At 39.2% G+C, this 22,697-nt stretch overlaps 1 long non-coding RNA gene across 1 annotated transcript in view; it reads left to right on the top strand.

The window, feature by feature from the left end:
- Positions 1–22,697, top strand: part of LOC137651893 (uncharacterized) — a 238,521-nt gene that overhangs the window by 13,525 nt on the left and 202,299 nt on the right. The window contains exon 2 of the long non-coding RNA XR_011046124.1: positions 14,906–15,025. This is a non-coding gene — a long non-coding RNA (uncharacterized lncRNA). The remainder of the gene's footprint in view (positions 1–14,905; positions 15,026–22,697) is intronic.

Here is a 22,697-nt window from a genome sequence, read left to right on the forward strand (position 1 = left end):
GAGGGAAAAAAAATCCCAAAGTTTGATATTGTGGCAACGAATTGGCTTCTTGGGTTACTTATCATTGTTTTTCTAGATTTTTACTTTGATAAATAGGCAAACTTGTAGTTTACACTTGAAACTCCGTTAAAAACATTTAGAATTCTAGAAGCCGATTGGGGGAGAACCATTTGTTATAAGAACTACACTCTGTATCTCCCTAACCCGAGGTATAGTTCCACGATCTTATTTCGGGTGAAAAAAAGAAACAGAAAAGAAAGACTTGCCTGTTCGGAAAAACTTTATCAAAGGGTTGCTTCCATCCTTTTGTCTAACTTCTCCAGTTACCTCGCAGTACTATAGCTTTGTCGAGTAGTTTCACCAGAACCTTTCTGTCTTTAAATGTCAGGGAATCAAAGGGATGGAAGGATGTGGTGGAGAGGGATATGGGTGTGGTTGGACCTGAGGGAAGAAGACCCAAGAAGTAATGGTGAAGGACCGACCCTGCTATACAGTGGACTAATAAGGTCGAAAGTAGTAATAGATAAATGGCTTCCCTACCTCAACTCTGGGCCGAATTTCGATATGAATCTATAATTTTAATAGGGCGACATTAAACCGGAGGTTTATTCATGGTTAATTCAAAGAGTAAAAAGAACCTCCATGGTTTTGAAGGAAGTTATAAACTGCTCATGCAGAAGGATTCTACAATTTTAAGACAAAGTTCTTATATTTTCGAGCGAAATTAGGCTTAATAAATATCTTTAGATATCATCAGAAAGATTACTTACTGTTCAGCAAATATGCTGAAAAAATGAAATATTTAATACTTCGAACTAGGTAGACTTTTATGGATATAGATTGTGAATAGAGATAGGCTCATATTTTCTTTTTTTGACAATTCCGCATGCAAATACCATCATAGGACAGTTTGGTTCCTTATTCTCCAACCTCTGAATGGAAGTGGATATTGACCAGATCTAGGAGAACGTAGTACACACACACACACACCATCCTTGCACAAAATCATTTAAAAAGGTTAAAAGTATCAGGTGAAAACTGCCGCGAAATTCACAAGAGGACATTATACGGTACCACCCAAAGCCTTCTAAATTTAAAACTCTCACCTTTGTAATTAACCAGATTTATTGCTTTTCATAATGAATTTTGTATCAGAAATCCATCTGCAGATCGACTCAATTCCTTGTCTTCATATCGGTTTTGCTCGTAAACTTTTTAGCAGATTTCATTGAAACTCTTTAGTATAGAGTCCTGTATAAACTTTTATTGCACTATATCGTAGGAAAGACAAGTGAATCTCCTATTCAGGATAAGCTGAAGGGAAGAAAGACGCCCAGGGAGGTTTTAATTGCATCCGGATATGATATGCCGAAGGCTATAGACTACTCAGTATATTCCCAATGGCTTTTGTTAACTTATGCTAGGTTATATGAACTGCACTGTGTGTGTGTGTATATATATATATATATATATATATATATATATATATATATATATATATATATATATATATATATATATATATATATATATATATATATATATATAGTCTTTGCACCGTCTCTCCTGCTTTTAGCTCTAATAACGTATTAATTATCTAATTTAACCATTTTCCGGTTTACATTCTTACATTTTGCAGTCTAGTCACTTTTAGCATTTGATTCACAGTGTAACTGGGAGACTTCCTCTAGTTGTACCTCAATGGTGAATGACCTCCCCGGCCCCAGTGCCTGGCCTCGTGGTCCAAATTCTCTTAAATCCAATCTAATTACACACACACATGTATATATATATATATATATATATATATATATATATATATATATGTGTGTGTGTGTGTATATATATGTATACATATATATATATATATATATATATATATATATATATATATATATATATATATATATATATATATATATATGTGTGTGTATACATATATATATATATACACACACACACACACACACACACACACACATATATATATATATATATATATATATATATATATATATATATATATATATATATATATATATATTGAATATGACTGTGGATGCTAGAGAGGGAAATAAAGAAAAAAAGAGAAGTACCATAAGTGTGAAACAAGAACAAGCGTAACAAAACATGCTGAGAGAGAGAGAGAGAGAGAGAGAGAGAGAGAGAGAGAGAGAGAGAGAGAGACTTCAGATAATCTCCTGACCTTTCTAGCTATAGTAAACATTCTCGTATCTCATTTTAAATCCTGAGCAAATAGTACTGAACGACGTAGACGCCAAAGGCTGGTAATGCAAGGGCGATATTTTTATCCACGCTTGCACACGCGTACGTTTACATATGTACTCCCATATATCGTATAGCGCATAGAATCACACACACACATACACACACACACACACACACACATATATATATATATATATATATATATATATATATATATACATATATATATATATATATATATATATATATATATATATATATATATATATATATATATGCAAGTATACGGAATTGGTTAAACATCAACGTTTTAATACGCCCTTATCCTCGGAAACATAATAATTGGGGTATGCAATAAGGTCTATAGAATATTCTATAGACCTTGGTATACAGTGCACACAAGTCCAATAAAACTGACAAATCCACAAACCAATATATCACAGTAAACTTACAAACACAAGAATACACGCAGGTTTGATCTTAATATTGACACATTACAATAATGATTTGACACTATATTAACATAGTTAATTGGTGCCTGGCTCATTTTTGGTTTCATCAGATAAGGAATATGGGTGAAAGAAGAATGAGGACATTTAGATAGTAACCATAGGTAATAGTTTAGAAAGTGTAAGATTAATCAAAGTAATGTAACGTGCGGTTTGGCCAAGATTTTATTTATATAAATGTAAATTCTTCTGGGTTAGCATATTCGCTTCTCTAGCGGTAGGACCACAGGTCTAATCCCAGGCAGAGATGGAGTGACATGGTGACATTTGTTGAAACATATTATGGGTTTGCGTGGGAAGTAATTTCCTTAGAATGAGTTTACTAAAGTAGATTGATTCCAGCAAGTTAAGAAGGACTTGCGGTTAACCTAGTCCCCCTCCCGATATATATATATATATATATATATATATATATATATATATATATATATATATATATATATATATATATATATATATATATACACACACGTGTGTTTATGCACGTGAATCCATCTATCTAGATATAGATATATGTGTGCGTGTATCTCTCTCTCTACTGTATTTATATATATGTGTATATATATATATATATATATATATATATATATATATATATATATATATATATATATATATATATTTATAGAGAGAGAGAGAGAGAGAGAGAGAGAGAGAGAGAGAGAGAGAGAGAGAGAGAGAGAGAGAGAGAGAGAGAGAGCAATGTACCAAAGTTTAAAGAGTTCAGTCAATTATGTAAGTTACCATTTTCCACACCCATCAATTTTAAATAACATGTTTTGCAGATGGACCAAGAGTGTTAAGAGTACGGGCAATTATATAAATTTTACTTTTTTCCCACACCCATCAACTTTTAAATAACCTCCAGCTAAAATGGGTCTCAAAATATTCGTTACCTTACGGAAAGGATGGAGTTTGAAAAACCGTGTCTAAAACATGTGGAACTCTCCTTACCTACGAACGTTTATTCATGGAACTATTAGCACAGCAGGGGAAGAAGGGCCGGGGGGGGAAGCGGACCTGGCATTGCAGCAACACGCTTTGCATTTATTTAATCTTTAGAAGAGACGTGGAGAAACAAGTTGAAGATTCGTCCAAACGAGAATCTATGTATGTGTGTGTGTTTCGCTTCGTTGCGTAAGGAACGCTCTGCATATCGGGCTAATGCAGAATTACCCGAAACTTTTCTCGGGACTTTTCCAAGTGGGTCGTGTGTGTGTGTGTGTGTGTGTGTGTGTGTAGGTGTATAGGGGTATTGTTGAGGGTAAGGGCTATAGGGTGGAGGGTAGGGGAGACGATGGATATCTAAGCTAAATCGGTTGCAAAAACAATGGTTGCCTTTTCTCATCTCGCCCGAGGGGCATCCTCCTCCTCCTCCTTGAGCCGTTGTCGTCCTGTGTGCGGATTGACCAAGATTAGTCGGTGTTTAAAGGACCGTAACAAAAGAGAGAGAGAGAGAGAGAGAGAGAGAGAGAGAGAGAGAGAGAGAGAGAGAGAGAGAGTCGCTCTCGATATTCTTCGTTCTTCCTCCACCCCTCATCCTGTCCCCTTTACTGCATCCCCTCCCACCCACCTCCCACCCACCCTGGTCGAGGGGCAAAGGGTATCTAGCTGCAATTATGGTGATTATAACATGTAGGAGCAAGAGTGTGAGCAGAAAAGGGTTGATTCCGTGTTGGAGGTGACCTTCCTTTTGCCAACCCTAGCAACATCATGGGGAGCTGCGAGTGGGAGGATACTGTGAGGGATGGGTGGGAGGGTTTGCGATGGGGGAGGGGGGTAGGGGTCAAGGAAAGAAGGGTTCGAACTGCAAAGCGAGGAAGGGGACGGGTTGCCCACCCCCTTCTCTCTCTCTCTCTCTCTCTCTCTCTCTCTCTCTCTCTCTCTCTCTCTCTCTTCTCACCGCACCTCCTGTATCAAAGCACCCATTCTCACCTAACTACCTTTCTCCTCCCTTCCTTCCCTCCCCTTCTATTCCCTCCCCAACTCCCCATGTGTACATCCCTCCGTTTCCCCAGTTCCCCAGACTCGAGTGCAACGCGATGACTGTACTCCTCCTTAAACTAGGGTTGAGGGTACTTTGAGCCTTACACCCAACTGAGGCTGTTCTCTTCCACGCCCCAACAACCACGACCATTGTAATGATAAGCAATAAGAAACACGTTTTTGGCCTCTAACGTCCAGAGCTGGCCAATAGAACGCCCACGGTGCATTGGGAGTCGCCTCTTTCCTTTTCCTGAAGATGGGATTCTATTTTATCTAACTATTAATTTCTTGCAAATGAAATGGCTTTAAAGATCTCTGGTAAGATATTATACATCCTATTGATCCTTTGATGATTGTAACTAAGTCGTTACTACAAACTGATTTCATTGCCGATACTGTTAAGAATCGTGAATAGGATCATACGTATTATTATTATTACTATTATTATTATTATTATTATTATTATTACAAGCTAAGGTACAACCCTAGTTGGAAGAGCAGGATGCTATAAGCCCAAGGGTTCCAACAGGGAAAAATAGCCCAGTAAGGAATGGAAACAATCAAATAAGTAAAGTACAAAGTAGTAATGAACAATTAAAATGTAATATTTTAAGAACTACCATTAATGATAAGGGGGCAATTCGTATTGGTATCATGCGTATGGTAACAACCTCGAAAGAAAAAAAAAAGATCGTGACAGTTAAAGTCTCAAGTTTTGCGGTAGACATAATTTACGATATGCTGCTATACCCTTTCTGTCGAGGCGTAGATTGGAGTCAATTATGTGAACGTGCCTTGTTACACTTCATAGAAGTCACCGTGTCAATTGGAACTGTAATAAAAGGTAATTCGCCCATGACAAAGTTCTCAAAGACTGTCTTTATGTTTACGTGTAATGGATTTTAACCTTGTGGAAGGGGAAAAATTTTCTTCATTAAAAGGAAATTCTGGTAACTAAGGAATCTCTCCTATTTGATAATGAACAAGTTAATGATTATAACTAACTATCTATCTATCTATATATATACATATATATATATATATATATATATATATATATATATATATATATATATATATATATATATATATATATATATTACCTTTCCGTTCACGCTCAGTGGCATTGTCAGACGTATAACTACACGCTCAATCCCATCCTTCGGACAGGGGGAGAGGGAATATTCAGACCCTGGCAAGAGGGATTGTGTGTGTGTGTGCATGTCTATCAATATTTAACCGTAATTTTTTGACGGGTCACGTACACTAGTTTGATAGAATAAAGGAAGTTTTCGCTTCCAAAGATGAAGGCAATTTGTAGCAGTAACTCTGGCACCTAAACCACACAAGTCGTAAGGAAAGCTGTTTTTTTTTCAACTCGGAATGATCCATCCGTTTAGGAATAGATGGTAGTTAGATGATTGTCAATGCTGTACCGCACGTGTTTCATACACGCTCATACAATGTAATGATTATCTCTTCCTCTTGTTTTGTTGAAGTTTTTTTATAATTTATTAAGGAAATATTTATTTCAATGGTGTTACTGCTCTTAAAATATTTTATTTTTCCTTTTTTACCTTTCCTCACTGGGCTATTTTCCTCTTGGGGCCCCTGGGCTTATAGCATCCTTCTTTTCCAACTAGGGTTGCAGCTACTAATAATAATAATATTGTTCTTTTCTCTCGCTCTTTCCCTCACTGATAATAGAGCATCCTGGTTAGGCTTACCATAGCATGTTTTAGTTTGTTTGAATGTTTGTGACATTCTTGCTCGCAACTGCTTATACACAAGCTTGTTATTTGTTGAATGAACGTTACATGCATTCACCTCGCTTCTCTGTTAGAACCTAAGAGTTACGTTGTCACAATGTAATACTGACGTCACGAGTGACGTATACCGTAGCGATGACAACGGTCTTTCAAACATTTGGCTCCCGTGCTGGGGATTGAATGCGGTAGGATGGCTTGTAAGATAACTTCAGAACAAGTTATAATTATATCGAACATATGAAGAGGCTCTTCGTGTATAAAAAGATATCGGTAGACATCGGAAAAGATTTTCAGTCTGCCAGTTGTGTAGTGATATATGCAGCGTTTTCTTCTCCTAAGTATAGTTAACGAAATTACTATTTATGGAACTAGTTAGAATTATATATATACATATATACATTATATATATATATATATATATATATATATATATATATATATATATATATATATATATATATATATATATATATATATATATATATATATAAAGTTTCTCAGTGCGGATACCTTAACGTGGCGAAAAGGTTTGTCACAGCCACCTTTACTAGGATGCTTTGCTATGGGAGCATGGTTGGCTAGAGTCCCTGCGGATATGGTTTCGGATAAGAGGCATAGGTTCGAATCTGCCCAGCCAGAAGCTGTTATCATAAATGAATTTTCAGCGGATATACATTCTCAGAGGTAGAATTCGTTATTTAATGTCATTATTTTTAATATATATATATATATATATATATATATATATATGTATATATATATATATATATATATATATATATATATGTATATGTATATATATATATATATATATATATATATATATATATATATATATTTGTGTGTGCTTAGATGCCATTATTGTTAATAAATATATATATTATATATACATATATATATATATATAATTATATATATATATATATATATATCTGTCTGTGCATATACAGTATATATGTTAAAATGTTTTCTTGTAGTCCTTCGTATCCTATACGTCCTGAGAGCAGTGGCCTTCAAGCCGATTCTCACTTTTATTCTGCATAAATAGTATACTTGAACGTTGACCATCTTTATAACACCCATTTCTCAACTAAATAGGGTTTCGTACTCGACGTCTTCGAGAGGGTTCTGAGTTACTACTTTTTTCCTCGTTGGAGTTGTGGCGTTTTCTTACCGAGTTTGCTTTGTTGTCAATATTTTTTCTTTTATTAAATATTATTGCTCTCTACACTCTGGCCTTACCAAATTTTCTTTGTTGTCAATATTTTTTTTTTTATTAAATATTATTGCTTTTCATACTCTGGACTTACTTACCAAATTTGCTTTGTTGTCAATATTTTTTCTTTTATTAAAAATCATTGTTTTTTACGCGCATTACCAAATTTGTTTGTTGTCAGTATTTTTCTTTTATTAAATATTATTGCTCTTTACGCTGTCGTTACCAAATTTACTTTGTTGTCAATATTTTTTCTGTTATTAAATATTATTGCTCTTTGCACTCTGGCCTTACCACATTTGCTTTGTTGTCAATATATTTCTTTTTATTAGATATTATTGCTCTTTAAACTGGCATTACCAAATTTGCTTTGTTGTCAATATTTGTTTTTCTTTTATTAAATATTATTGCTCTCTACACTCTGATCTTAGTAAAATTATTTTGTCGTCAATATTTTTTTTTATTAAATATTATTGCTCTTTACACTCTGGTCTTACCGTATTGGCTTGTTGTCAATATTTTTTTCTTTTATTAAATATTATTGCTCTTCTTACTCTGGCCTTACCAAATTTGCTTTGTTGTCAATATTTGTTCTTTTATTGAATATTATTGCTCTTTATAATCTGGCCTTGACACATTTGCTTTATGTTAATATTTTTTCTTTTATTAAATATTATTGCTCTTTACACTGGCATTACCAAAATTGCTTTGTTGTCAATATTTTTTTCTTTTTTTTTTTTTTAAATAATATTGCTCTCTACTCTCTGACCTTAGCAAAATTGCTTTGTTGTCAATATTTATTTTTTTTTTCAAATATTATTGCTCTTTACACTCTGGCCTTACCAAATTTGCTTTATTGTTAATAATTTTTCTTTTATTAAATATTATTGCTCTTCACACTCTGGTCTTAGCATATTTGCTTTGTTGTCAATGTTTTTTCTTTTATTAAATATTATTGCTCTCTACACTCTGGCCTTAGCAAAATTGCTTTAATGTCAATATTATTTCTTCTATCAAGTATTATTGTTCTTTACGCTGGCATTACCACTTTTGCTTTGTTGTCAATATTGTTTTTTTATTAAATATTATTGCTCTTTACGCTGGCCTTTACAAATTTGCTTTGTTGTCGATATGTTTTCTTTCATTAAATATTATTGCTCTTTACACTCTGGCCTCACCAAATTGTCCTTTTTGTCAATTTTTATTCCTATATATCATTGTTTTTTACAGCCTAGCTTTGCATATTTTTTATTATAGTTTTCTCATGGGTTCGTGTCGCACGAGTGTAGAATTTAAATATGTTCTTAAGACTGTTACAGTGAATATTGTGAAGATTTTATAATAAACTTTTCTATGTTTTAAAGACTCGTTTAGATTTCTTCTCTTATATTGAATCATATGCAAAATAAAGGACTCAAAATGTAACTTCTCAGGCTGAAATGGGGAACTAAAGATGGGGAAAAATCTGGAGAGAAACTTCTTAAGAACACCAGAAACTATAATTAGCAGGCGATTCTGAATTTAAGTTTTGAAAAAAAAAGTCTTGAGAAGTAAACCCATTAGGTACGCTTCAGCAGTCTTTCACAGCAAGTAGATTTAAAGATGAAAAATTAGGGGTTCGGGAATAACTTTTTACGAGCGAAATTTGATTTAAGAGAGAATGTATCGAAGGAAATTAAATTTTCCTGGGAAAACACGTATGCTTCGTTTTTTCTTTTTCCTTTTTTTTTTTTTTTTTTTTTCAAATCAAGAAAATAATTAGACGATTATTGAGTTATGAAAGTAACCTTAAAATTTTATCAAAAGTCTTTTTTTTTTTTTACAAAGACGACAATTCAGAGAACGGTTCACTTCAATAATTATCGAGGCAAGAAGTTATAAAAAACAGATATCCAATCTATAATTCCAGGAGTTAAAACGGAATAATTCTTCAATATAAAAGATAGTTATACAGAAAAAAATCTCCCTCCAGAAAGTGAACAGATACATCCTTTGCAAGCCTTCATGGAATTGCGAGGTTGCAATTTTTTCTGGTGACGCTTATTGCGGGCAAAGGGAGCCACGTCTGCACCTAACCGGAATCCACGAATAATTCGATTTCTGGAAAATTCACGGGAGGCAAGATCGCCCCCACCAGCAGAAGTGGTACTTGCGAAGATAATAAGATACAATTCTCGGTAGAGTAGCAGAATAGAGAACCCCATCCCTCTCTCTCTCTCTCTCTCTCTCTCTCTCTCTCTCTCTCTCTCTCTCTCTCTCTCTCTCTCTCTCTCTCGTCTGATGGTAAGCTGATAAGGCTTCTTGCATTTGCTTTTATTATTTCATGGTATGCTTTCGTCTGTATACAGTCATTCATGGATTTATTGGAAAGTTTTAAGAATGTGCAATTGTTTAGATGCATGGGTGATGTCAGAATTCTCTCTCTCTCTCTCTCTCTCTCTCTCTCTCTCTCTCTCTCTCTCTCTCTCTCTCTCTCTCTCTCTCTCTCTCTCTCTCGTCATTCGACTGATGGTAAGCTGATGAGGCTTCATGCATTTGCTTTTATTAATTCATGGTATGCTTTCGTCTGTATACAGTCAGTCATGGATCTATTGGAAAACTATAAGAATGTGCAATTGTCTAGATGCATGGGTGATGTCAGAACCTGTTGGCGTGTAATAGGAAAATTAGATTATTTAGATATACAGATGATGCCAGAAGCTTTTGGAAAGCAATAAGAATATCTAATTGTTTAGATAAATGGATGGGGCTAGAAGCTATTGACAAGCAATAGGAAAGTAGAACTCTTCAGCAGATGCAATATATATATATATATATATATATATATATATATATATATATATATATATATATATATATGTGTGTGTGTGTGTGTGTGTGTGTGTTTGTGTATGTGTATGTGTCTGTGTCTGTGTGCACATACTGTACGTATATGCATGCACATATAGAAGGTATAAATATGTATATGTGTATATTTGCTTATATATTTACACATATAGAATATATATATATATATATATATATATATATATATATATATATATATATATATATATATATATATATGTATGTATATATATATATATATATATATATATATATATATATATATATATATATATATATATATATATATATATATATATGTATATATATATATATATATATATATATATATATATATATATATATATATATATATATATATAAATCTACATTTATACATTTAGTCCATGAGCCAGATGAGAAGTCGGTACCATCTGGGGGCACCAAACGAAACTTATTTTTTATTGATTGCCAACCCATACCATTAACAAAAATGTATGATGGATTTTTCAATCTCACGGCTTAAGATTTTTATGACCGTTATAAGTTTTTATGCAAAAAAACAAAAAAACGAAAAACATACTATTTTATCACTAAATGTTCCAACTCACAACTGCTTGTGGGTGCTGAATAGAAAGATAATTTCATTAGAAAATGTGTTATTTGTGTTTGATATTCTTACATGAATGGATGAAATAGATTTAACTGATAATTTATCAATTACATGTTAACATGTACAGTTCATATGTGGTCTATGAAAAGTATTTGTTTCTTCGAATCGACTATACTATTTCACAGAACCTTCTTCTACATCTATTTATATTTTTTCAGATGATAGTGTGACTGTAAGAAGCTCAATAAAATCACCAGCAAAAAGACAGAAAGTGCTATCATCAATAGAGAGGACTTGCATTATTTGTTCCAAACAAACTTCTGAAACATATTTGACAAAGGCCCGAGATGACCAGTCTATTTGTACGTTAGTCGACGCAGCCAGAATAAGGAATTTTGATCCTATCTTAACTCTCGAAAAACATGGGTATGGTGAAAAGCTGTTCTACCATAGAGACTGTAGGTCTAAGTTCACACACAAGAAAACACTTCAGCAGTTGAATAAAGAACCCGACTTTGAGCCATAATTTTCAAACGAAAGAGATCCTCCCGTTGTCCAACAACATCTCGTGTCCTAGGCCATATCTGCATCTTCTGTGAGAAAGAAAGCAAGTATATGCCTGGTTCAAATACCAGAGAGACACTATTCCAATCCAGGGAACTCAGGTCAGATGAAACAATTTGGAGAGTGGCTCAGAACAAACTGGACTATAGAATAGTGGCAATCACAGCCAGAGATTTGTTTGCTGCCGAGGCCCATTACCTTAGATCATGTTATCGTAAGTACACCCGGGGAGAGAAAGAGAAAACACCAGCGGCTTCTGACAAAGATGAAGCTTATCAAGCAGCAGAACAGCAGTCTTACGGTCCATTATTCCAGTATGTGAGAGACATTATTTCCAAAACCAACAGTCCTAAGAATGACAGAGCTTACTGTAGGGTTAGTCCGCTACTTACAGACATGTGGCATCAATGATGTAAAACCTCATACTAAGAAACACCTTCGTCGGAAATTAGAATGTGAATTTAAGGAGTCGCTTCATTTCGTCCACGATGACAAAGGAAAACTTCTGGTATATCCAGATAATCTTCCCTTAGACCATGTAGTGGCAGCCATAATGTAGGTTGAAGAACAAATGCTTGAAATAAAATACTCCGAAAATATTGACAACATTATCAAACTTTCTGCAAACCACTTGAGAGGGCAGATTAAGAAGATATCCTGCTGAACTGAATTCTGATTATACTGAACTACCAAAATCTCTAGAGATGTTCCTAAAGATTCTGCTTCATGGTGAGACAAAAGAATTAACTATGAAAATGGAACATGTTGTCCAATCGATAGGCCAGGATTGTATTTATGCTGTCAGCAGAGGGAATGTCGTTCCTGCCAAACACATATTGCTGCCTTGGGGTGTAAAATCACTCACAGGAAATGTTGATCTTATCAAGATGCTCAATCGCCTTGGTCATGGAATTTCCTATTCGAAGCTGGAAGAGACAGACACTGCACTCTGTCTTCAGAAGCAAAGGAAAGAAGCAGACCAAGGCATAGCCCTCCCATTATCTTATTCCTACTTCACTTGCTTTCGACAACATTGATAGGCTTGAAGAAACTTTGAGTGATGGGGGTACACTACATAGAGTGAATGGGATCATCATACAGCCACAGGTTCACACAGCAAAACCCCCAGAAAAGTGACAACAGGTTATTTGCACATATGATACTTGTTGCTTCGTCTAGAAAACTTAGCATGAAGGAAGTTCTAAAACATCCACTTGGTCCCGTGCCCTGGTCGTTAGCCAACACAGATGGTTCACCAAGGAAGACGAACAAAGAAGCTCTAGCGAGAAAACTAGAGGCCAAGCATCACCTTGCTGAAGAGATGGAATATCCTTCTGCTTGTATCATTGACGGGATGAGTATTGTTCAAAAGATGAATGGTGACAAGCTTACTTTTGAAGAGCTGGTGGAACAGATGGTTATTTCTGTCATTCGGACTAGTGCTTGCAGTGAACGCATTGGTGTTGTTTTTTTATGTTTATCGGCAGCTATCTTTCAAAGGAGCAAAGAGGTCCATACGAGGTTCAGAAAGTGGGATATGTTTCACTAACATTATTCCTGGTCACAAGATCCTTCAATGGAGACGTCTCCTATCCTGCCATGCTAGTATGACGAAACTGATCAGCTTCCTCGTCAGCCAATGAAAGAAGTCCAGCATGCGAGAAAAACTGGGTGGAAAAACTATGTATGTCACATGTGATAACCTTTGCTTCAGACTCACACGTAATGATGTTATTGAAGAAGACAATCTGAAAACGTCCCAGGAGGAAGCGGACACCAGAGTCATCTTTCACGCGAAACATGCAGCTCCTCATGTATCGTCCATCATCATGATAGCTGAAGATACGGACATCATTCTTCTCTGCCTTGCCTTCCACAAAGAAATTGACTGCAGTATGTATGTGAAATGTGGTACAGCTACTCGAACCAGATATATCAGCATCTCCAAAGTGTCAGCTGGCCTGGGCCATGATGTGTGTGCTTCTCTTCTCGGATAACATTCATTTACAGGATGTGACACAGTCAGCGCTTTTAGTGGTCGAGGAAAGCTAGCTGCACTGAAACTGCTTATGACACATGATCACTTCTGAGATGTCTTCTTCAAAATTGGGGAAGAGTGGCAGCTCAAAGATGAAATTTTTCAGATCTTGGAAGAATTTACATGCCTACTCTACGTTATTCACTCAGAAATCTGTGATGTTAACGAGATGCGCTATGGACTGTTCAGGGTGAAGGATGGACATGTAGAGTCTGCACAGCTGCCCCCCTGTAAGGACTATCTCTATCTACATGCTGAGAGAGCCAACTATCAGGCTGCCATCTGGTATCGTGCACTGAAGGCAGATCCAAAAGTGCCAAGCCCACTGGAGTGCAAAGGCTGGTCGTTGGGTGACGATGGAAAACTGCAGATAAATTGGATGACAGGAGCACCAGCTTCGAATGTAGTCCTGGAGTTCCTCTCCTGCAAATGCAAGAAGTCATGCAAGCTGTCATTCTGCCAGTGTATTGTGAATGGACTGCCCTGTACTCAGGCCTGTATCCTGCAGGATTGCAAAAACATGAAGGATGACGATGTTGGTGATATGCAAGAAGGTGGATCAGATAGTGACAGCGACATTAAAAGCCAATAAACATTTAAGGTTTCCTTTTATGTATAATACAATGTAGTCATACACTGATGGGTATGGACTGATTTTGCATAAATGGTAGCATTGTTGTATAGGCTTATACAGGTATCTGGAAAATTTAATTTATGTTGATTATGTATGATGTTTTCACTTTATTTTAATTTTCATTTAATGAGTTATTCTTGTCATTTTTGTTATCAAATACTGTAATGGATAATCTAAAAAGGTTCCAATGCATATGTAACAGCTTATAAAATGCAATTTAAACATAAAGCTTTCAGGTTTGTGGATCTGAATAAATTCCCATGAGTATTTTATTGCACAAGAATAAAGTTGTCTGTTATTGCTGTTGGAAATATGACGTTTTATGATTAGACCCCACCCACAAATCAACGGCTCTATTGACCTTAAGCTGTGAGTTACACATGTCCATCATGCTGCATTGTGTTGCAGATACATATAGCTATCAGAAAATACCAAAAATGTTTGGTGCCCCCAGATGGTACCGATTGGTCAATATCAGGGTGCTGGCTCACGGACTAATTAATACATTCCTTTATTTCCAGGTCCACAAGAGGTCGAATAAAGAAGTCCAGACTTCTGCAAGTCAAGAAGAGTGGATGCAGTACCATTTCCTGCATGCTGAATGTCTGTGACAGCTGTATTGGACCAATATTTATAGTAGGGTGAGTACCCAATATATTACTACCATTAATTCTATTTTTTCATTTAGATTGAAAAAAAGAGCAACTCTATATACAAAATTTCCACAAAATGCGATGTGTTTTTATTCAACACAACTAAAACTTATCTATTTTTTCCCACATAATGTCAGTAGCGTTAATTAAAGTATATATATAAAAATATTCATTGAAAGTAGGCATGCAACAAAATTTAGGTGTGTAATTATGGTACCGGTACTTATTTGCTGAAAATTTTGGGGGAGAATTTGGTGTATTGCATCATTTTGAATAGGATTTCTACTCGGAGACAAATTTGTTTGCAGAATATTGTTGATGTAATCAGTACAAATGCTCTAACACTCATACACACAAACACACGCAATATATATATATATATATATATATATATATATATATATATATATATATATATATATATATATATATATATATATATATATATACACACACATGTAGTATATACATACACACATATATATACAGTATATATATATATATATATATATATATATATATATATATATATATATATATATATATATATATATATATTTTTGGGCTCAAGCCATGTCGTCCTGATGGAAGTTCCTATAGGGTAGCTTCCTAGGGTATATTACAACTACGGCGATATTCCCAGAGAATTTACCTTAAGGTACCAGAATTCTAACTCCTGGAGCGAGTATCCCTCGTGAAAGGGATATCGCGACATATCAGAGGACGTATTCTAGACACGTCACATGGCAATCTACTACCTAAATAGAGATTCGTCTCGTAGGAGGGAGATTGACGAGATACGAATTCGGGAAGAAAAAGGGGGGAGCCGCTCTCAAGGCCTCCCAATCCCCCGATTCGTATGCGTGCCTGGCGCCAATCCTGGCGCCATCTGTATTCCTTTTTGCGTAGCTTAACAACTCGGTGTTTTTTCCTGTTTTTCTCGCAAATCTTGGATTTATTCAGCTTTTCATGGCTTCTCCGTCTTCGTTGGCCTCGGATAAGTTGAGTATAGTGTCTGTTATGTATAAATGTAGGCTCTTGGTAAAATTTTGAGTGATTAATAGGATTAATCTTTGATACAAGAGCCGTAGCCTACCAGAGGTGTCCTGGACACTGTCACTCGCTAGGTATAAATTAGTTAGTCAGAGTGACATTCCTGGTTGTTTTGCTTAATAAATTTTAGCTATTTAGCGTTACATAGGATTTCCTTTCGTGCTTAGTATTATTTGGCGAAGTATTCGCCATTCTGGCCTACGCTAGGCCATGTAGCCTAGTCGTTTGGTCCTAGTACTTAATGCATGATTTTGGTTTTTCCGAGTGTAATTAAAAGTTTATTAAAGCTTTAGGCTATTTTTTATACATTTTAGACTGTGTGGAATATTTCCAAGATTGTATACGTGAGAGTTTCGGTGAATTAGGTAATCGATTCTCTTGGTGCCTAGGTTAATTGCTTATGGAGCCTTAGTATACTTTATTATTCTCCCCGGTTGCTTTCTTTTCTTCGGAGAAGGTATGCAATCCCTTTCCCTCTGTTTAAGCCTTGGGCTTATCCCTAAGTGGTTTTTTCCGAATTTATTTTCGATAAAACTATACTAGGGTGTTACTGTACCTTCCTGTTCCAGCAGAGTCTGGTTCAAAGAGGGACAGAACAACAGAGTTTTTTAGTCTGGTCCGTGTTGTCTGGCTTGGGGCAGAGTTCCCCTCGCTGACCTAACACTTTTAAAGGGAGCTTAGCTCCCTTAGGTCACTATCGAAGGTTTCTGTAGTATGATTCCTCCCTTTGTGATCGACCAGACTAAAGTCCTGTTGCTGTTCTTGGGGAGGATAAAATCTTCCCTTGGGAATAGCAACGCCTTCCTTGCTTTGGTGCTTTGGAAGCTGGCAAGTATTGCTGGCCCTTTCCCTTAGATCTCCCTTAGGCTAAGACAGAGTTCTTGGCTGCGGGTGATCTGTCACTAAAGCAAGGTTGGCAGGACCCTTTTGTCCCTTCCCCCTCTATCTCCGTAATGGCCTTGCCATTACTGTACTGTACCTTGCCGGCCGGCAGAGCTGGCCGGCAGGGGTATTACTGTACTGTACGTCATTCTACTTCTGGACCTAGTATAGGTTGGGATGTGGAATTGACTAAGGCCATTGCCGGCCGGCTGAGATGCTGGCCGGCAAGGGTCTTATGTTTTCGAGTGCTGCCCGGACCTCTCTTGGTCCCTCATCCATGCCTGCCGACAGAGCCGGACGGCATTGGTCAAGGAAGCCTGAATTAAGTTTCTCCCCTTCCTTATATGCACTCTTTCGGTTGCCGGGCTTGGGGGGTGGTGTACACTCTTATCCCGGCATCCATTCTATTTTCTTCTAGTGCTGTACCTGTCCCGGCAGCCGGCCTATGAGGCCGGCTGCCGGCTTGTGAGGCCGGCAGCCGGGCAGGGGTAGTCTTCTGGTTCTTTTGCTGCCGGCTGGCATCGGTCTTGGACCTTTGCCGGCCGGCTTATGTCAGTCCTTGTCTGCCGGCCACCAAGAGTGTGGCCGGCAGCTAGGTACTACCTTGTGTAGTTACTGGCCGGCAGTCATTGCCGGCCAACACTGGCTGTTGCTGGCCGGCAGCTACTGCCGCCGGCACAGGCATTTGAACCAGAAGGCTGCCGCCCTATAGCTGTTAAGTAGTATACTTTAAAGCTAATTGTGGTGTGTGCCGGCCGGCAAAGGCAGGCCGGCACACATCCTCCTATACTGTACTAGTATTCTTCTGTATAGCATATACAGTAAGAAGAAAACTATAGTAAAAGTTTAGGTACAGCACTGTATCTTCTAACACTATTGTGTTTTCTTGCACAGCCCTTTGCTGTTGCCCTCAGACAGGAAGCAGAGTCTTCCCCGTCTATTATCCAGGATTTTAAAATCATTGCCTAGGTGTGAGCTCCACCTGTTTCCTCTGGAAACCTTGCATTGGTTACTCTAGTAGAGATAAACCATTTTGATTTTATTATCTGGAAGGCTGCAGCAATGGGTTGTGAGGGAAACACAAGTGTGTGTCTTTAATTTCTGAATTGTTATGCTATACTATGCATATCCAGTGATACATAGTTCACTTGATACTCATGGAAATTTCTTCTCTTTACAGAAGGACACTCCGAAGTGGGGAAGTGCTTTCTGCAATGTCAGCAGCAAGAACCTCTGCGGACATGAGTTTTGTAGGAGACACGCAGCATACGCTGTCTCCAAGGATGATCTCCGGTATTGGGACCCTCAGGTATGTACTGTGTGCACTAACCTGATTAATGAGACATTTAAATAGCTAGGAAGAAGCTTCGTACCTGGGTAAGGGGCTTCCAAAAGTACACTTCTGGCCCTTATCTTCCAAGTGAGAAGATGAGGGCGTATCTTTTCCCTAAGGCATCAGCTGATGCAGTGATTCCCCAGCCTCAAGAGGAGATCCCCTAAGTTCAGATCCAGGTGGATGCTGAAGTCGCGGTCGCGATGCAAGACATCCAGCTAAATGACAGGATATATGATGTGGACGGGTGTCAGGAGGAAGACCTCCTTGCAGAAGCCCAGGATGAAATTCAAGCCCCTCTACATCGGCCGGTCTCCCAGTAGAGCTGGGACAGGCCCTCTCTTCTATTGTTGGAATGATCCAACAAATGCAGAAGGAGAATCAGGAGAAGGCGGCTGCAATGGAACTGCGAATGCAGTGCCTTGCAGAATCACATGGGCCCCAGAAAAGCTCAATGTGAAAGACCTTCCTTTGTGCTCGGATGCTAACCCATGGAGGTATGCTGAGCACATGTCGATGACGACTGGAAAGATCGTCATCTCGGATATGCTGGGCTCAGTTCCCCTGGAGGGTGGAATTCTGGCCCAGCAAGGCACCATATCCGGACTGTTATGTCCGGCTGAGGAAGGAACCAGCTTCAAAGGAGGAGGCAGAGCCGAAGGAGGTCATAGTGATGACCATGCTAAGGCTCAAGCTCGACTTTCATCTTCGATGAAAGAGAGGGGCTTCTCTAACTCAAAGGTAGCTGCATTGAATAGGAAGCTCCCTTCCTTTGTGTCCTCGCCTACTAGAGCCTTCCCCCTTTTACAGAAAGGGTTTCTGGCTGTACTAAAAGTAATCGAGGCCGGCAAGTCTTGCCCCTCCCTAGAGGAGTGTAAACCCTTGTCGCTGGCCCTGCCTATGGACCACAAAGATTGGAAGGACGTCCATCTTACGTTCTAAGTGGGAAAGTTGGAGGCTGATATTGCCGGACGTCAGTTCGGCAAGGACCTCCCTAAGCTGTCTGACTTTCTTTTGCGAAGTGAGTTCGATACAAAAGAAAGACTGACTGCCTCAATGTCTCTTCAGACTACTCTCGAGACGATGGCAAGTGACCCCAAGGTCCATGAAATGTTCATGGTAGTGGCCAAGCCTCATCTGGCCACAGTGACGAAGGACCTTTATGGCTTCGTCAAGGCAAGGAGAGCTTGTAGGGAGTTCGTGTTTACCTCGGCTACAGTGAGGCACGAGCTAAAGAAACTAATCTCCTCCAACATTTGGGGAAAAGACCTTTTTCCCTACCGACTTGGTCAAAGAAGTTTTTGATAAAGCCACCTTGGAGAATAGAAACCTTCTCCAGAAGTGGGACCTGGCTATCAAAAGAAAGTCTTCCCCGGATGAGGGTCCTCAACCAAAGAGGAAGACTATGAGGACTAGGCTACCGTCTCGGCCAGCCAAGCCTCTTAGACAGCAACAGCAACTGCAATTGCCATTGCCCCAGTGCCCCAGATCGTGGCACAAACCCCGACCACCTTTCAGTGGGTACCCCAGGCCGTGTCGACACAGTCCACGGCATTCACCCCAGCGTTCGAAGGGCAGTCTACTTCCTTCCGAGCAAAGCCTAGAGGAGCAGCCAGAGGCTCGTCTAGACGCCCCTCAAGGGGAAGGGGATTCAGGGGTGGTCGTGGTCAGGAAGGCAAGACCTCAGGACGGCAGTCCAAGTGAGGTGATACCGGTAGGAGGGAGACTTCTGAAATTTCGGGATCGGTGGACCTTCGATCCCTGGGCCCACAGCCTACTCAAGAATGGATTGGGCGGGAGCTGGTACAGCACTCCACCCCCGTACCTTCGGTTTTTCCAACACTCCACCCCCGTTATGGAGGAGTACGTTCAAGAACGGTTGGAGAAAAAGGGTGAAGCCCATCAATTTCTAAGGGAGGCTGTTTTGTGTTCCCAAGAAAGACTCGGAAAAGCTCAGAGTCATTCTGGACTTGTCGCCACTTAACAAGTTCATAGTGAATTGCAAATTCAAAATGCTAACACTGCAACACATAAGGACCTTACTGCCCAAGAGGGCATATCCGTCTCTATAGACTTGTCAGATGCCTACTGGCACATTCCAATTAGCCATCGACTCTCCCCCTACCTAGGGTTCAGGCTACAGCGAAGACTATACGCCTTCGGAGCCATGCCATTCGGGCTAAACATAGCCCCAAGGATTTTTACGAAGCTTGCGAGCGTAGCTCTCAAACAATTTCGCCTAAAAGGAATTCAGGTAGTAGCCTACCTGGACGACTGGTTGGTGTGGGCAGCATCCGAGACAGAATGCTTGCAAGCTTCCAGTCAGTGATCCAGTTCCTAGAGTACCTAGGCTTCAAGATCAACAGAAAAAGTCTCGACTTTCTCCATCTCAAAAGTTCCAGTGGCTAAGATCCACTGGGACCTTTTGTCACACCGTTTCTCCACCCCAGCGAAGAAAAGGAAGGAGATAGCGGGTTCTGTCAAGAGACTTCAAGATTCCGAAAGGATATCAAGACACGAGCAGGAGAGAGTACTGCGCTCTCTCCAGTTTGCTTCGGTGACAGACCCAGTGCTAAGAGCACAGCTAAAGGATGCAATCGGAGTTTGGAGAAGTTATGCATCAAACGCGTGAAGAGATCTGAGAAGACCAGCCGCTTCGGCTAAGTACTCTTCTCAGGCCTTGGTCCCAAGCCAGACATCTAAAGAAGTCAGGTTCTTCTTCAGCCACCTCCCCCGTCGGTGATGATTCACTCAGACGCCTCGAAGGAGGGATGGGGAGGTCACTCTCATCGGAAAAAAGTCCAGGGGACTTGGTCCAGGCTATTCAAGACCTTTCTCATAAAACTTTCTAGAAGCTAGGGCAGTGCTCCTTACCTTAAAGAAAGTCTCCCCGCGTCATTCGTTCCACATAAAGTGGTAATAGACAGCGAGGTAGTTGTAAGATACTTGAATCGACAAGGATCGAGGTCACCACCTCTCAACCAGGTGATGTTGGCCGTCTTCCGATTGGCGGAAAAGAAGAAGTGGTACCTGTCGGCAGTTCACCTTCAAGGAGTCCGCAATGTGACAGCGGACGCTCTATCCAGGTTCACACCGATAGAGTCAGAATGGTCCTTAGACGCAGGATCATTCTCCTTCATTCTGAATCAGTCCCAGAACTGCAGATAGACCTCTTTGCGACGAAAGACAACAAGAAGTTGCCCCTGTACGTGCCCCGTACGAGGACCCCTTAGCGGAAGCAGTGGACGCGATGTCCCTCGACTGGAACAGATGGTCCAAGATTTATCTGTTCCCTCCTCACAACCTTCTGTTGAGGGTCCTCAACAAACTGAGATCCTTCAAAGGGTAGCGGCAATAGTGGCCCACAAGTGGCCGAACAGCGTGTGGTTCCTCCTGGCATTGGAACTGTAGCTGAAGTTTGTACCACTACCAGATCCAGTTCTGACCCAGCGAGTCCAGAAGTCAACTGTCTGCAAGGGTTGGCAGCCTACAGTTCATGATTTTCTCTCCCTAGCGGTGAGAAAGCGTTTCGGGATTTCGAAAGCCAGTATAGACTTCATTGAGGAATATAAATGCAAATCTACTAGAAGGCAATATGAGTCATCTTGGAGAAAATGGGTGGCCTCTTGTCAAGGCGAAGATTCCGCAGGAGATCTTGACAGACTTCTGCTTATCTTTTTTCCCCACCTCCATGGTCAAGGGTTGGCAGCGAACACGATTTCAGCGTGTAAGTCTGCTTTGACAAGACCCATTCTATATGCCTTCCAGGTCGACCTAGGTAACGAGATCTTTAATAAGTCCCGAAAGCCTGTGCTAGGCTCAGACCTTCAGCACCTCCAAAGCCCATTTCATGGTCTTTAGACAAGTTCTTCATTTCGCTTCTCTGTTGAGCAATGAAGAATGTGCGTTAAAGGATTTGACACAAAAAGTTATTTTCCCTAATTTGCACTCGCGTCCGGGGCCAGGGTTAGTAAGATTGTAGCCTCTCGAGAGAGGCAGGTCGTGTTCAGTTCCTGGATGGGGAAGAACTGAACCTGTTTCCGGATCCTACGTTTCTCGCCAAGAATGAGTTACCCACCAACAGGTGGGGTCCCTGGAGAATCTGCCCTCTGAAAGAAGATGCATCTCTATGTCCAGTAGAATGCCTAAAGGTCTATCTTCATAGAACTTCAGACTTCAAGGGTGGTCAACTATTCAGGGGAGAAACATCAGGCTCAAATTTATCTCTGAATCAACTCAGAGCGAAAATCACATATTTTATTCGCAGAGCGGATCCTGACAATACACCCGCAGGTCACGATCCGAGGAAAGTTGCCTCATTCTTAAATTTCTTTAATTGCATGGATTTTGAACATCTCCATTCATACACTAGCTGGAAGTCTTCCAGAGTGT

Source organism: Palaemon carinicauda, chromosome 13, assembly GCF_036898095.1.
Source record: "Palaemon carinicauda isolate YSFRI2023 chromosome 13, ASM3689809v2, whole genome shotgun sequence".
Taxonomy (NCBI): Eukaryota; Metazoa; Arthropoda; class Malacostraca; order Decapoda; family Palaemonidae; genus Palaemon; species Palaemon carinicauda.